Here is a 14,000-nt window from a genome sequence, read left to right as displayed (position 1 = left end):
GATTTCAGCAAGTGTGGGTCTTTGAATTAGCCTCCAGGTAGGTTCTGAAAGGTTCCTTCGGGGCCCTTTCCTCTTCCTCCCCAAAGGGAGCACTCGCTCTGCGTGGGAGCTGTTATTTTTCCTCTCCAGAAGCCTGTCCCCATTTGTCGTTTCCAGTTCTGATTTTTACGCTGAGGGAACGTTCCTCTCCTCTCGGCAGTCCCAGGGCAACTGTGGGTTACAGCACCAAGAGGGAGGGCACCAAGTCCAAGCATGGCCCATCAGAGGCTTTGGTCGTCGAGTCTGGGCACCAGATGGTTTAGCTCAATGGCAGGGTCATGAAGACACTGCCAGCTGCTGTACCTTCCGCTTCCTAGAGCTCCACACTTGCCCTGGCACCTCCATTTCTGAGGCCTGATTCTCTCCGTTTTACCTTCCCTTCTGTCAACTTCCTCCTCCCCCCAAATTGCTTCTTTGCTAAAGTTAGCCAGCCTTGATTCCTGTTACCCACAACCCAGGACCCGCTGGATCACCTAGGCCTCCCCCGAAGGAACGCTGTTCTTACCGAAGAGACGAAGAGACGTCGTAGCTGCCTGCAGAGCACACACCCTCAGCGGGGCCAGCACACCTTCTGCCCCAAGGGCATAAACTGGGCCTCTCCCTGGTAACCTGGGCCATCTAACAACTTGTCCATTCAAGGTGCTGGTAGGTCATGGGAATAGCACATCAGCTGGCATTATGTTGGAACGCTGAGGGTACATGATCTTTGAACCTCCAACTGTCCTCTTTGATGAATGAAAACGTTCTTGGCAAATGCTTTCCCTATGAGACCCCTTTAAGCCTCATTTGTAAAATAGTCACAATAATGAGGTTTGTTGTAGAGTCTATATATGTCCAGCACAATGTCTGACATACTATATATCATTGTTTCTAAGATACATTTTTTCACATTTCAATATCTCTAAAATTGATTTGCATTTTAGGATTAATGGCATATAATTTATTTTCACTTTTTATACATAAACTAATGGTGTTTTATTTTATTTATCTGTGTTTTTACATCAATTGTGTTTTATTTTATTTATTTACTTACTTATTTTATTTTATTTTTTAAATTTCTTTATTGATTAAGGTATCACATATTTGTCCTCATCCCACACCCCTCCCACACATGCCCCCACCCCCCTGTTGTCCTTAACCGCTGGATAGGCTCATATGCTTGCACACAAGTCCTTTGGTTGATCTCTCCCCTTTCCCCCCACCCTCCCCTATCCTCCCTCTGAGGCCTGACAGTCTGATCCGTGCCTCCTTGTTTCTGGGTCTGTTCTTGTTCATCAGTCTATGTTGTTCATCATTTCCCCTAGATGAGTGAGATCATGTGCTATTAGAAATACACTTATAAGAACCGAAAATGAGACAAGCAATAATGGTTATGGTGACAGGCAAATGAATCAGTCTGTTGTGAGTTTCTTTCTGGGCCAACAGTTCTTTTGAGACCCAATTTCAATGTCCAACAGTTCCTTATGTGTACATGTCAGCACTGACATTTCAGTTCTGGATGGTGGACAAATGGTAATGCAGGTCCGACCCTCTCTGGTTTGGTCCTGGGAAATTTTTATTTTAAATAAATTTTTATTGATTTCAGAGAGGGAGGGAGAGGGAGAGAGATAGAAACATTCATGATGAGAGAGGATCATTGATTGGCTGCCTCCTGCATGCTCCCTACTGGGGATTGAGCCTGCAACCCAGACAGGAGCCCTTGACCAGAATCAAACCCAGGACCCTTTAGCCCACAGGCTCACACTCTAGCCACTGAGCCAAACTGGCTAGGGCATCAATTGTGTTTTAGATTCAATAAAACAGAATACTCAATACATTAATTACTATGATGAAGTTTTAATTTACCTTTTTTTTAAATCTTTATTGTTGAAAGTATTACATATGTCCCCTTTTTTCCCCCCATCGGCCCCTCCTGCCCATCCCCACCCCCACCCCAGGCCCTCACCACCCCACTGTCTGCACACATGGGTTGTGCATATTTGCATACATGGTCTTAGTTGATTACCTCCCACTCACCCACCATCCCCCGCCTTTGCTCCGAGATTCTGCACACTGTTCCATGCTTCCATGTTTCTGCATCCATTCTGTTCATCAGTTTATTTTGTTACTTAGATTCCACATATGAGTGAGATCATGTGATACTTGTCTTTTTCTGACTGGCTTATTTCACTTAGCATGATGCTCACCAGGTCCCTCCATGCTATTTCAAAGGATACGAGATCCTTCTTTTTTACTGCTGCATGGTGTTCCATGGTATAAATGTACCACAGCTTTTTTATCCACTCGTCCACTGATGGGCACTTGAGCTGTTTCCAGATCTTAGCTATTGTAAATTGTAATGTTCATAGGGTTTACATACATTCTTTCTGATTGGTGTTTCAGGTTTCTTAGGATATATTCCTAGAAGTGGGATCACTGGGTCAAAGGGCAGTTCCATATTTAATTATTTGAGGAAACTCCATACTGTTATTTTTTTAAAATATATTTTATTGATTTTTTACAGAGAGGAAGGGAGAGGGATAGAGAGTTAGAAACATCAATGAGAGAAACATCGATCAGCTGCCTCTTGCACACCCCCTACTGGGGATGTGCCCGCAACCAAGGTATATGCCCTTGATCAGAATTGAACCTGGGACCCTTGAGTCCGCAGGCCAACGCTCTATCCACTGAGCCAAACCGGTTAGGGCATCCATACTGTTCTCCACAGTGGCTGCACAAGTCTGCATTCCCACCAGCAGTGCACTAGGATTCCCTTTTCTCAACATCCTCGCCAGCACTTGTCATTTGTTGATTTGTTGATGGTAGCCATTCTGACAAATATGAGGTGATACCTCCTCATCATTTTAATTTGCATCTCTTTGAGCATTTTTTTCTATTGATTTTAGAGAGGAAGGGAGAGGGAGAGAGAGATAGAAACATCAATGATGAGAGAGAATCATTGATTGGCTGCCTCCTGCATGCCCCCTACTGGGGATTGAGCCCGCAACCCAGGCATGCACCCCTGACCAGAATCAAACCTGGGACCCTTCAGTCCGCAGGCCATTGCTCTATCCACTGAGCCAAACCAGCTAGGGCAACTTTGAGCATTTTTTCATATGTCTTTTGGCCATCTGTATGTCCACTTTGGAGAAGTGTCTATTTAGGTCCTTTGCTCATTTTTTAATTGGATTGATGGTCTTCCAATTAAAAACTTTTATTAAGTTGCATGAGTTCCTTAAATATTTTGGATATTAACCCTTTATAAGATGTATCATTGCCAAATATGTTCTCCCATACAGTGGGCTCCATTTTCTTTTTTTTGTTTTATTTTATTTTAAATATATTTTATTGATTTTTTACAGAGAGGAAGGGAGAGGGAGAGAGAGTTAGAAGCATCAATGAGAGAGAAACATCAATCAGCTGCCTCCTGCACGCCCCCTACTGGAGATGTGCCCTCAACCAAGGTACATATCCTTGACCAGAATCGAACCTGGGACCCTTGAGTCCACAGGCCAACGCTCTATCCACTGAGCCAAACCAGCTAGGGCAGTGGGCTCCATTTTCGTTTTGTTGATGGTTTCTTTTGCTGAGCAGAAGCTTTTTATTCTGATGTAGTCCCATTTGTTTATTTTCTCCTTAGTTTGCTTTGCCCTAGGAGATGTATCTGTAAACATATTGCTATGAGACATGTCTGATATTTTGCTGCCTATGGTTTATTCTAGGACTTTTATGGTTTCCTGACTTACATTTAGGTCTTTTATCCATTTTGAGTTTATTCTTGTGTATGGTATAAGTTGGGGGTCTAGTTTCATTTTTTTTTTTTTTTGCATGTATCTATCCAACTTACCCAACACTATTTTTAAAATATATTTTTTGTTGATTTCAGAGAGGAAGGGAGAGGGAGAGAGAGATAGAAACATCAATGATGAGAGAGAATCACCCATCAGCTGCCTCCTGCGCACCCCTCACTGGGGGTCAAGCCCACAACCCAGGTGTGCCCTTGACTGGAATCAAACCCAGGACCCTTCAGTCTGCAGACTGACGTTCTATCCACTGAGCCAAACCAGCGTGGGCCCCAGCACTAGTTATTAAAGAGACTGTCTTGACTCCATTGTATATTCTTGCCTCCTTTGTCAAATATTAATTGAGCATAATGGCCCGAGTCGATTTCTGGGTCTCTTTTCTGTTCCATTGATCTACTAGTATATGCCTGTTCTTGTGCCAGTACCAGACTGTTTTGACTATGATGGTTTTGTAGTAGAACTTGATATCTGCTTTGTGATCCCTGCAACTTTGTTTTTCTTTCTCGAGATTGCTGCAGCTATTCAGAGTCTTTTTTGGTTCCATATAAATTTTTGGAGTGTTTGTTCTAGCTCTGTGAAATATGCCACTGGTATTTTAATAGGGATTGCATTGAATCTATAGATTGCCTTGGGTAGTATGGCCATTTTAATGATGTTGATTCTACCAATCCATGAACATGGCATATTCTTCCACTTGTTTATATCTTCTTCTATCTCTTTTTTCAACGTCCTGTAGTTTTCTGAGTACAGGTCATTTAATTCATTGGTTAAGTTTATTCCTAAGTATCTTAACTTTTTTTTTTTTTGCAATGGTAAGTGGGATTATTTGTTTAGTTTCTCTTTCTGAGCGTTCATTATTGGTGTATAAAAATGCCATTGATTTCTGGGTGTTGATTTTGTATCCTGCTACATTGCCAAATTCATTTATTAAATCTAGTAATTTTTTGGTACATTCTTTAGGATTTTCTATGTACGATATCACATCATCTGCAAATAATGAGGGTTTTACTTCTTGTCTGATTACTGTGGCCAGGACTTTCAGTACTATCCTCTATACTAATAAAAGGGTAATATGCTAATTAGACCAGATGTCTTCCAGATGTCCATCCAGACAAAGCAACAGCGTCTGCGAGGGCCAAGGGCCGGTGGTGAGGGAGTGGAGGCGGTGCTGCTGCTGGGGGAGTGGGAGTGGAGGGAGGCGGTGCTGCAGGAGGCACCGCAGCAGCCGCGGCCGCCACCGCCCCTTTTGCAGACGCAGCACGGGAGAGGCCGCGGCGTGGGCGGTCCAGCACTGGGGCCCCTTCCGCAGAGGCAGCGGGAGAGGGGGCTGTGCAGTCTGGATCCCAGTGCCGTCGCTCTCCTCAGAGGCAGCCACAGAGGTGCCACGCCTCCACAGAGGCTGGACGGGTGACCTGCTGTGCCTCAACCACCCCCAGCCAGCCTGGCTCCAGATCGCCCCCCACCCACCAGTAGGTGGGGGATGGGGCCAGTGCTAAGAAGTGAGGGCCGAGGGCCGGCAGCCGCTGTGGCGGCAGCGTCAGCAGCAGTGGGGTGATGGGGCAGCGCCTTCCCATGACCAGCCGGTTTGCCTCCTGCAGAGGGAGGCCAGATTGTGGGGAGCGGGCCTAAGCCATCAGTAGGACATCTCGAGGGCTCCCAGACTGTGAGAGGGGGCAAGCCGGGCTGAGGGACCCCCACCAGTGCACGATTTTCATGCACCGGGCCTCTAGTCCTATCTAATAAAGAGGGAATATGCTAATTGACCATCACTCCATCACAAAGATGGCTGCACCCACAGCTGAGGCCAAGTTCCCATAAGGAGCCTTAACAAGCAATCAGCAGGGACCTGAGGCTAAGCCCTCTCCCGCCCCCAAGGGGCTTGACAGGGGACCTCAGGCTGCGGCCTCCACCCCGGCACCAGGCTGGGGGACCTCAGACTGCACCCCCCGCCTGATGGGGCTTCACAGGGGACCTCAGGCCATGCTCCCGCCCCATCACCAGGCCAGGAGACCTGAGGCTGCGCCCCCCTGCCTGGCTGGCCTTGACAGGGGACCTCAGGCTGTGCCCCCCACCCAGCAGGACTTGACAGGGGACCCCAAGGTGCACCCCCAGTGCTGGGTTGGGGGAACTCAGGCCGCGCCTCCGCCCAGCGGGGCTTGACGAGGGACCTGATGCTGTGATGGGGGACCTCAGGCCATGCCTCCCACCCAGCGGGGCTTGACAGGGAATCTCAGGCCATGTCCCCCACCTGGTGGAGCTTGATGGAGGACCTCAAGGCACGCCCCGGGGGACTTCAGGCCATGCCCCCTGTCCTGGCGCCGGGCCAGGGGACCTGAGGCTATGCCCCCTGCCTGGCAGGGCTTGACAAGGGTGGGACTGTCCAGGTCTGGATCTAGCCCAATGCGGGGGGGAGGCCGGCCAGGTCTGCGTCTCACACAATTTTGAGGTGCATGTGGATGGGTGGGTCTTGACTCTGGGTCCCGTGGTGTGCCCCAGACTCTGACAGGAGGAAGGTTTTCATATACATTTTACTAATTTTCTTTCATCTCTGACATTCCTATTATAGAGAAAGGGCAAATAACAATATTAAAATATTTTCTCTAATTAATTCCCTTTTAATGTGCACGAATTTCGTGCACCGGTTCACTAGTATATAATAAAAGCCTAATATGCTAAGTGTCTGGTCTGTTCAACCAAAGCATAATATGATAATGATATGCTAAGGCCACTCAACCACTCGCTATGACATGCTCTGACCACCAGGGGGCAGACGCTCCGACCAGTAGGTTAGTTTGCTGCTGGGTTCCGGCCAATCAGACTGAGCAAGACAGGTCAGTCATGCTGTGGAGCCCTCCTGCGGTCCCTCCCCGGCTGGCCAACCTCCCGTGTTCCTCCCTGGCCCCAACTGTTCACCAGTGGGGTCCCTCGGCCTGGCCTGCGCTCTCTTGCAATCTGGGACCCCTCAGGGAATGTCGGAGAGCCGGTTTTGGCCTGATCCCTCTCAGCACAGGAGCTGCCCCTGGTTGTCAGTGCGCTCCCACAGGGGGAGCGCTGCTCAGCCAGAAGCTGGGCTCATGGCTGGTGAGCGCAGCGGCAGTGGTGGGAGCCTCTCCCGCCTCTGAGCAGTACTGAGGATGTCCAACTGCTAGAGGGCCCAGGCCAGGCAGACCTCCCCCACCCCGCCAAGTGCACGAATTGTGTGCCCCGGGCCTCTAGTGTTGAATAAAAGTGGTGAAAACAGACATCCCTGTCTTGTTCCTGTTCCTAGGGGAAATGGTTTTAGTTTTTGCCCATTGAGTATGATGTTGGCTGTAGGTTTGTCATACATGACTTTTTATCATGTTGAGATAAGCTCCCTCTATTACCACTTTGCTGAGAGTTTTTATAAAAAATGGGTGTTTGATTTTGTTGAAAGCTTTTTCTGCATCTATTGAAATGATCATGTGATTTTTGTCTTTCACTTTGTTTATGTGATGTATCACATTTATTGATTTGTGAATATTGTACCAGCCTTGCATCCCTGGAATAAACCCTACTTGGCATGGTGTATAACTTTTTTAAGATGTTGCTGGATCTGATTTGCTAATATTTTGTTGAGGATTTTAGCATCTGTGTTCATCAGGGGTATCAACTTGTAGTTCTCTTTCTTAGTAGTGGCTTTATCTGGTTTTAGAATTAGGATAATGCTAGCCTCACAAAGAGAGCTTGAAAGTGTTCTGGTGCCATGCCTCCACAGAGGCTGGATTTTTTGGAATAGATTGAGGGGTATAGGTGTTAGTTCTTCTTTGAATGTTTGATAAAACTTCCCTGTGAAGCCATTCATACCCGGGCTTTTGTTTGCTGGGAGTTTTTTGATTACTGCTTCTATTTCATCAGTTATTGGCCTATTCAGGTTTTCTGATTCTTCCTGATTCAGTTTTGGGAGATTGTATTTTTCTATGAATTTTTCCATTTCATCCACATTGTCCAGCTTGTTGGCATTTAGTTTTGCATAGAATTTTCTTACAATCCTTTGTATTTCTCTGGTGTCAGTGCTTACTTTTCCACTGCCATTTCTGATTTTATTTATTTGGGTCCTCTCTTTTTGTTTCTTGATGAATCTGGCTAATGGTTCATCAATCTTGTTTATCCTTTCAAAGAACCAGCTCTTGGTTTCATTGATATTTATTTTTTCAGTCTCTATGTTATTTATTTCTGCTCTAATCTTTATTATTTCCTTCCTTCCCCTTACTCTGGGCTTTTCTGTTGTTCTCTTTCTAGTTCTTTAAGTTGTAGGGTTATATAGTTTATTATTATTTTTTGTTTGTTTGTTTTTTGAGGTATGCCTGTAGTGCTATGAACTTCCTTCTCAGGACTGCTTTTTCTGTGTCTCAGAGAGTTTGGGTTGTTTGTTCATATTCATTTGATTCCAGGAAGTTTTTTATTTCTTTCTTGATCTCATTGGTAACCCATTCATTGTTTAATAACATGCTATTAGCCTCCATGTGTTTGAATGTTTTGGGGTATTTTTACTGTAATTAATTTCTAATTTCATTCCACTGTGATCTGAGAAGATGCTTGATATGATTTCAATCTTCTTGAACTTGTAGAGACTTGTTTTGTGTCTTAACCTGTGATTTATTTATGTGATGATCCATGTACCCTTGAGAATGTATCATCTGCAGCTTTGGGGTGAAATGTTCTATAAATGTCAATTAAATACATCTGATCCAGTGTGTTCTTTGGAGTCACTGTTTCATTGTTAATTTTTTTGTCTGGAAAATCTATCCAGTGATGTCAGTGGAGTGTTAAAATCCCCTACTATGACTGTATTGTTGTTGATCTCTCCGTTAAAGTCCTCTAGGAGTTTTTTTATATACTTAGGTGCTCCTATATTGGGTGCATATATGTTTACCAGGGTTATATCCTCTTGTTGGCTCAATCCTTTTAGTATTATGTAGTGACCTTTGTTGTCTCTTATGATGGCCTTCATTTTGAAGTCTATTTTGTCAGATATGAGTATTACTACTCCAGCTTTTTTTCTTTTCCATTGGCATGGAAAAATTTTTCCATCCCTTCACACTCATCCTGAGTGAGACTTTTGGTCTGAGATGGGTCTCTTGTAGGCAGCATATAGTTCAGTCATGTTTTTGTATCAATTCAGCTACCCTGTGTCTTTTGTTTGGAGCATTTAATCCATTTACATTTAAGGTTATTATTGATAGGTACTTATTTATTGCCATTTTAATTATGTATGTCTAGGTTTCTCTCTCCATTTCTTCTTCTCATTACAGCAGTCCCTTTAGTATTTCTTGTAATCCTGGCTTGGTGGTGATGAGTTTTTATAGCCTTTTTTTTTTTTTTTTTAGTCTGGGAAGCTCTTTGTTTGACCATCTATTTTGAATGATAGCCTTTCTGGATATAGTAACCTTGGTTTCAGATCCTTTCTTTCCATTACCTTGAGTACTTCATGCTATTCCCTTCTGGCCTATAGAATTTCTGATGATAAATCAGGTGTCAGCCTTATGGGAGCTCCTTTGTAGGTAATAGTTTGCTTTTTCTCTTGCTGCCTTTAAGTTCTCTCTTTGTCTTTAATTTTTGGCATTTTAATTATGATGTGTCTGGGCATGGGCTGGTTTGGGTTCTTCTTGTTTGGGGGTTCTCTGTGCCTCCTGAACTTATGTAGCTTTTTCCTTTACCAGGTTAGGAAAGTTTTCTTCCATTATTTCTTCAAACACATTCTCTATTCCTCCCTTTCTGCCTCTTCTGGCACACCTGCTATTCGAATATTGTTACCTTTCATGTTGTCCCACAGCTCCCTTAAGCTGTCCTCCTGTTTTTTTTAAATATATATTTTATTGATTTTTTTTTATAGAGAGGAAGGGAGAGGTATAGAGAGTTAGAAATATTGATGAGAGAGAAACATTGATCAGCTGCCTGCTGCACACTCTCTACTGGGTATGTGCCTGCAACAAAGGTACATGCCCTTGACCCGAATTGAACCTGGGATCCTTCAGTCCTCAGGCCAAAGTTCTATCCACTGAGCCAAACTGGTTAGGGCTGTTCTCCTGTTTTTAAATTGTTTTTTCTTTTTGGTTCTCTGATTGAGTGATTTTTTTTTAACCCTGTCTTCTAATTGACTGATTTGGTCCTCAGCTTCCCCTAATGTGCTGTGTATTCCTTCCAATGTGTTCTTTATTTGTGCTATGTCATTCTTTATTTCTTTTTTCACATTACTATATCTTTTCTCATGCTGTTGAGTGTTTTTACCATCATTATTCTGAACTTTATATCAGATAAATTTCTTATCTCCATTTCATTTATCTCTTCTGGAGAATTCTCTTGTTCTTTCATTTGGAGGTTTTTTGTTTACTTGTTTGTTTTTCGTCTCCTCATTTTGTCTGTCTCTTTGGGTTTGTGACTGTGTATTAGGTAGGTCTTCTATGCCTCTCAATCTCTAGGGCAGGACAGTGTCACATGCTGTTTCTGACTAATTAGATCAGGCAAAGACATAAAGCCTCCAGAGACCAACTCTGCCTACAGACTGATAGGATTCCATCTTGAATTGCCATCAGGCAATCATCCACAGGTGTGGTGAGAGTTTTTTCAATAGGGTGGGGCAATTGCTTTTGCCTGGAGGCTAATTGTTATTCTCAGTCTTTTAATGGGCCTCAGAAACTCTACACCATAGGGCAAGGTTTTTTTCAATAGGGTGGGTCAACTGTCTCCCCCCCCCCCGCCCCCCCGCCCAGACAAAAACGCCTAGATAGCAATTGCCTGTGTGAGAAAAATAACCTCTGCATTATGAGGGAATGACTCAGCACAGGAAACCAGGGTGTCTGCCTTCTAAGTTCTAACCTCAGAGTCCAGGATCTTGGCTTCTGCTCACTTAGCTCCAGTACACTCTGCCCTCCCCCTGCCAGGGAATTTTGTGTGTGGGCTCTTTAAGAGGGTGTCATTATCCAGCCTTCTCTCCCTGGTAGACAGCAACCCTGCTGCTTTTCACAGTAAGATGTTGTGAATACCCTTCTCAGTTCTGGTGTTCTCTGCTGGGGTCCAGCTTGAGGATTATACCCCAGAGTTCTCAGTGGCAACCCCCCACAGCTGAGCTATCTCTCTGGAACTTCAGTTGCTGTCTGTGGGAACTTGGCCAGACCTTTTGCGCTTCTGCCCCTACTACCAGTCTCTATGCAATCTCCACTTTCCATCCTCGGTTATCAGGATTCTCTCCAGTGAGTCTTCCATTGATTACTCAGGAACATTTTTCTGTATTTTAGTTATAATTCCAGTTTGGTCCTGGGAGCGAGCAACCATTTTTTAATCTCCCCAACATTACATTCTTAATTTGATAATTTTATCAAAGTTGTACCTATGTAAAATATCAATTCTATAAAGCTTGTTATCAAAATTAGCAGTATACCTGCCAACTTGCACCCCAGGTATCCACTTCCAACTTTTAGCTGATTGTTCTAGTATTTATCTTCATATGTCTAAACAGGATGCTTATATATTGTCTTTTTTTTGTCTTTCAGTTTTAGGAATTCCCTATTGACTTTCTACGAAGGAAGATAAAAATTTAACTCTAACAACTCTACCTCCACTATCAAAAAAACTCACCTAACCCCAACCCTACTCACAGAGTCATATGGTAATTTAATTTGAGCAATAGTTAGTATATGCTATTCCCTAAGCTTTATTTTAGCTATACACTCAACTATAATTATTTTTCCTTTTCTGGAAAATATTGTTTATTTTTTAGTTAATAGTTGCCTTTAAAAAAAAAACTGACCTAGCTCTGGCCAGGTAGTTCAGTTGGTTAGAACATTGTCCCAATATGCCAGATAGGCCAAGGTTTCGGGTTTGATCCCTAGTCAGGACACATGCAAGAATCAACCAATGAATGCATAAATGAGTAGAACAACAAATCGATGTTTCACCCCCTCTCCCTTTCTCTCTTTCTAAAATCAACAAATAACACATTTTTTAAAATTACCTAGTTTTTAGGAATTTATCCCTAATTCAACTTCAAATTGTGGACACACAGATACATGAGGTATTATATGGCTTGGTTAACATAGATAGTCAGGGAGTGTAGGCTTTGGCCAAGATGGCACAGGGGTAGGCTTTTATACTGAGCATGCCCAAAGCTAGAAAGATGAATGATAGGGCCCACGTGCCAAAAGCTAGCATGATAATTATATAGAAAAAAACCTCCTTCTCCTCCCTATCCTTATAAGAACTACAGGATTGAGCAGGAACGGAGGATGGCCTTAGAGACACGTATTCTCCCAGGTCATGGCACCTGAATAAACCTCTTTCCTTTTTCACCAGCACCTGTCTCACAAGTTGGGCTTTAATTGCAACAGGTAGTTGGGCATGCATTTTCAGTTGTAGTTTTTGAGGACTCCACCAGGAGTTCTTGGACCTTGGTAAGTCCTGGAGGGCCCGGGCTGGGGTCCCAGCTGCCTTTTGCAGGTTGATCCTGAGAGCTGGACTGTGAAGACTTCTCAGCACTGCCAGGAGCTTTTCTCAAGGAATTTGCCTGCACTCCTTCTCATGGCACCAGCTGCCTGAAATAATTGGCTGGAGAAAGGAAACGGGTTTCTGGGGAGCAGATGGACTCCAAGACGGAGTAAGTGGCACACTGGGAGTGTGCTATCCTTGCTGCTTGGGCTTTGTGCCACTTGGAGTTTTAGCCTTTGGGGTTCAGTAGGACCACGTGCAGTAGTGGTTGATAGGAGATAAACACTAGGACTTGCTTGTAGGCACTTGTTTGGAATAATGGGTCCAAGTTTTGTTTATATGTTCTCACTTTGGGGTCTTGCTTTGGGGTTATGTTTTTGGGTTTGTACCTTACTGTCACCAGAGGTGGTTCTGTTTTGACTCACGAAGGGGGCTCACTGGGCTAAATTTTAGCAAACTGGTCCATGTACAGCTATGATCCAATGACTAAGAAGGAATTGGTTTTCTATTGTAATACAGCTTAGCCTATGTATACTTTAGACTATGGGGGGAAATGTCCCTTACATGGTTTCCTAATTTACTACTCCATCATACAGTTGGAATTGTTTTGCCAGTGGTCAGGGAAACGAGACAAAAATCTCTTAATATCAGGCATTTATGTCTTTACACAATAGGGTTCAGCAGAGAAAGGGAACAACCTAAGTATGTAGAGAAGGGAATTGACTACAAAACCCCTCCCTGATAGGAAGACACTGGAAGAAAAGGAAAATGAGGAAATGAGTCTCTTTAATGCCCTGAACCCAGTGGCCCAGGATTAGCAGCAGGAGGATTCCCCCTGCCACCACTCCTTCTGGGAGGTACCCTTGAAATAGGTCAGAGGGGCAACAGCCCCACCCCTGTATGAATGGGGACCTAGCCTTCCTAGAACATTACAAAAGGTGCACATGGGAAGGCTTAAGAAAAGGGTGCCTGAACAAAAGAGCCCGAATATCATACAGGCCATTCAAGAGAAACCAAATGAAGATCCTTCTGAGCTTTTAGAAAGAGTCAGGCACTAGGAAATGTCCACATGTTCAATATGACTTTTACTGAGCAAAGTGCCTCAGATACCGGAAGGAAGGAAGCTCCAACGTCTAGATGGAGCATTGGGAATGAATCCCTCCCGGCTGGTGGAATGGCCAGTCTCCCTATAACACCCCCATTTGCCAGTAAAAAAGCCTCACTCTGATGAATATCGATGTGCACTGGACCTTAGGGCCATAAACAGCACTCATCCTACTGCCCAACCCTTATACTTTTTGACTGCGGTGCCCAGGGATAGAAAGTGGTTTTTAGTCCTAGATTTGAGGGGTGCTTTTTTTCTGCATCTCAACAGAAGCCCAGGCCTTTGCTGTAGGAACCTCGGCACAAAAGGCTAACCTCATAGCCCTCACCAAAGCCTTAGAATTATCCCAGGAAAAGCATGTTAACATCTCCACAGACTTCAAGGCAGTCCATGCCCATGGGCCAATATGGAAGAAAGGAGGCTCTTAACCTCGGGAAATAAGGACATCAAACATGCAAAAGAGAAGTTAAAACAGCTAGATGCGGTGAACCTATCAAAGCAGATGGCCAGAATGCACTGCCCAGGAACCAGAAGGACGTTCCCAGACCAGCCAGGGAAACCAACTGCCGTAAAAACAGCAAGACAAGCCGCCCAGCAGCCGCCACTTCTGGGGCTTAAATTCCCCACCTGGA

The sequence above is a fragment of the Eptesicus fuscus genome, chromosome 4 (genome assembly GCF_027574615.1).
Source record: "Eptesicus fuscus isolate TK198812 chromosome 4, DD_ASM_mEF_20220401, whole genome shotgun sequence".
NCBI lineage: Eukaryota > Metazoa > Chordata > Mammalia > Chiroptera > Vespertilionidae > Eptesicus > Eptesicus fuscus.
This window is presented reverse-complemented; position numbering follows the sequence as displayed.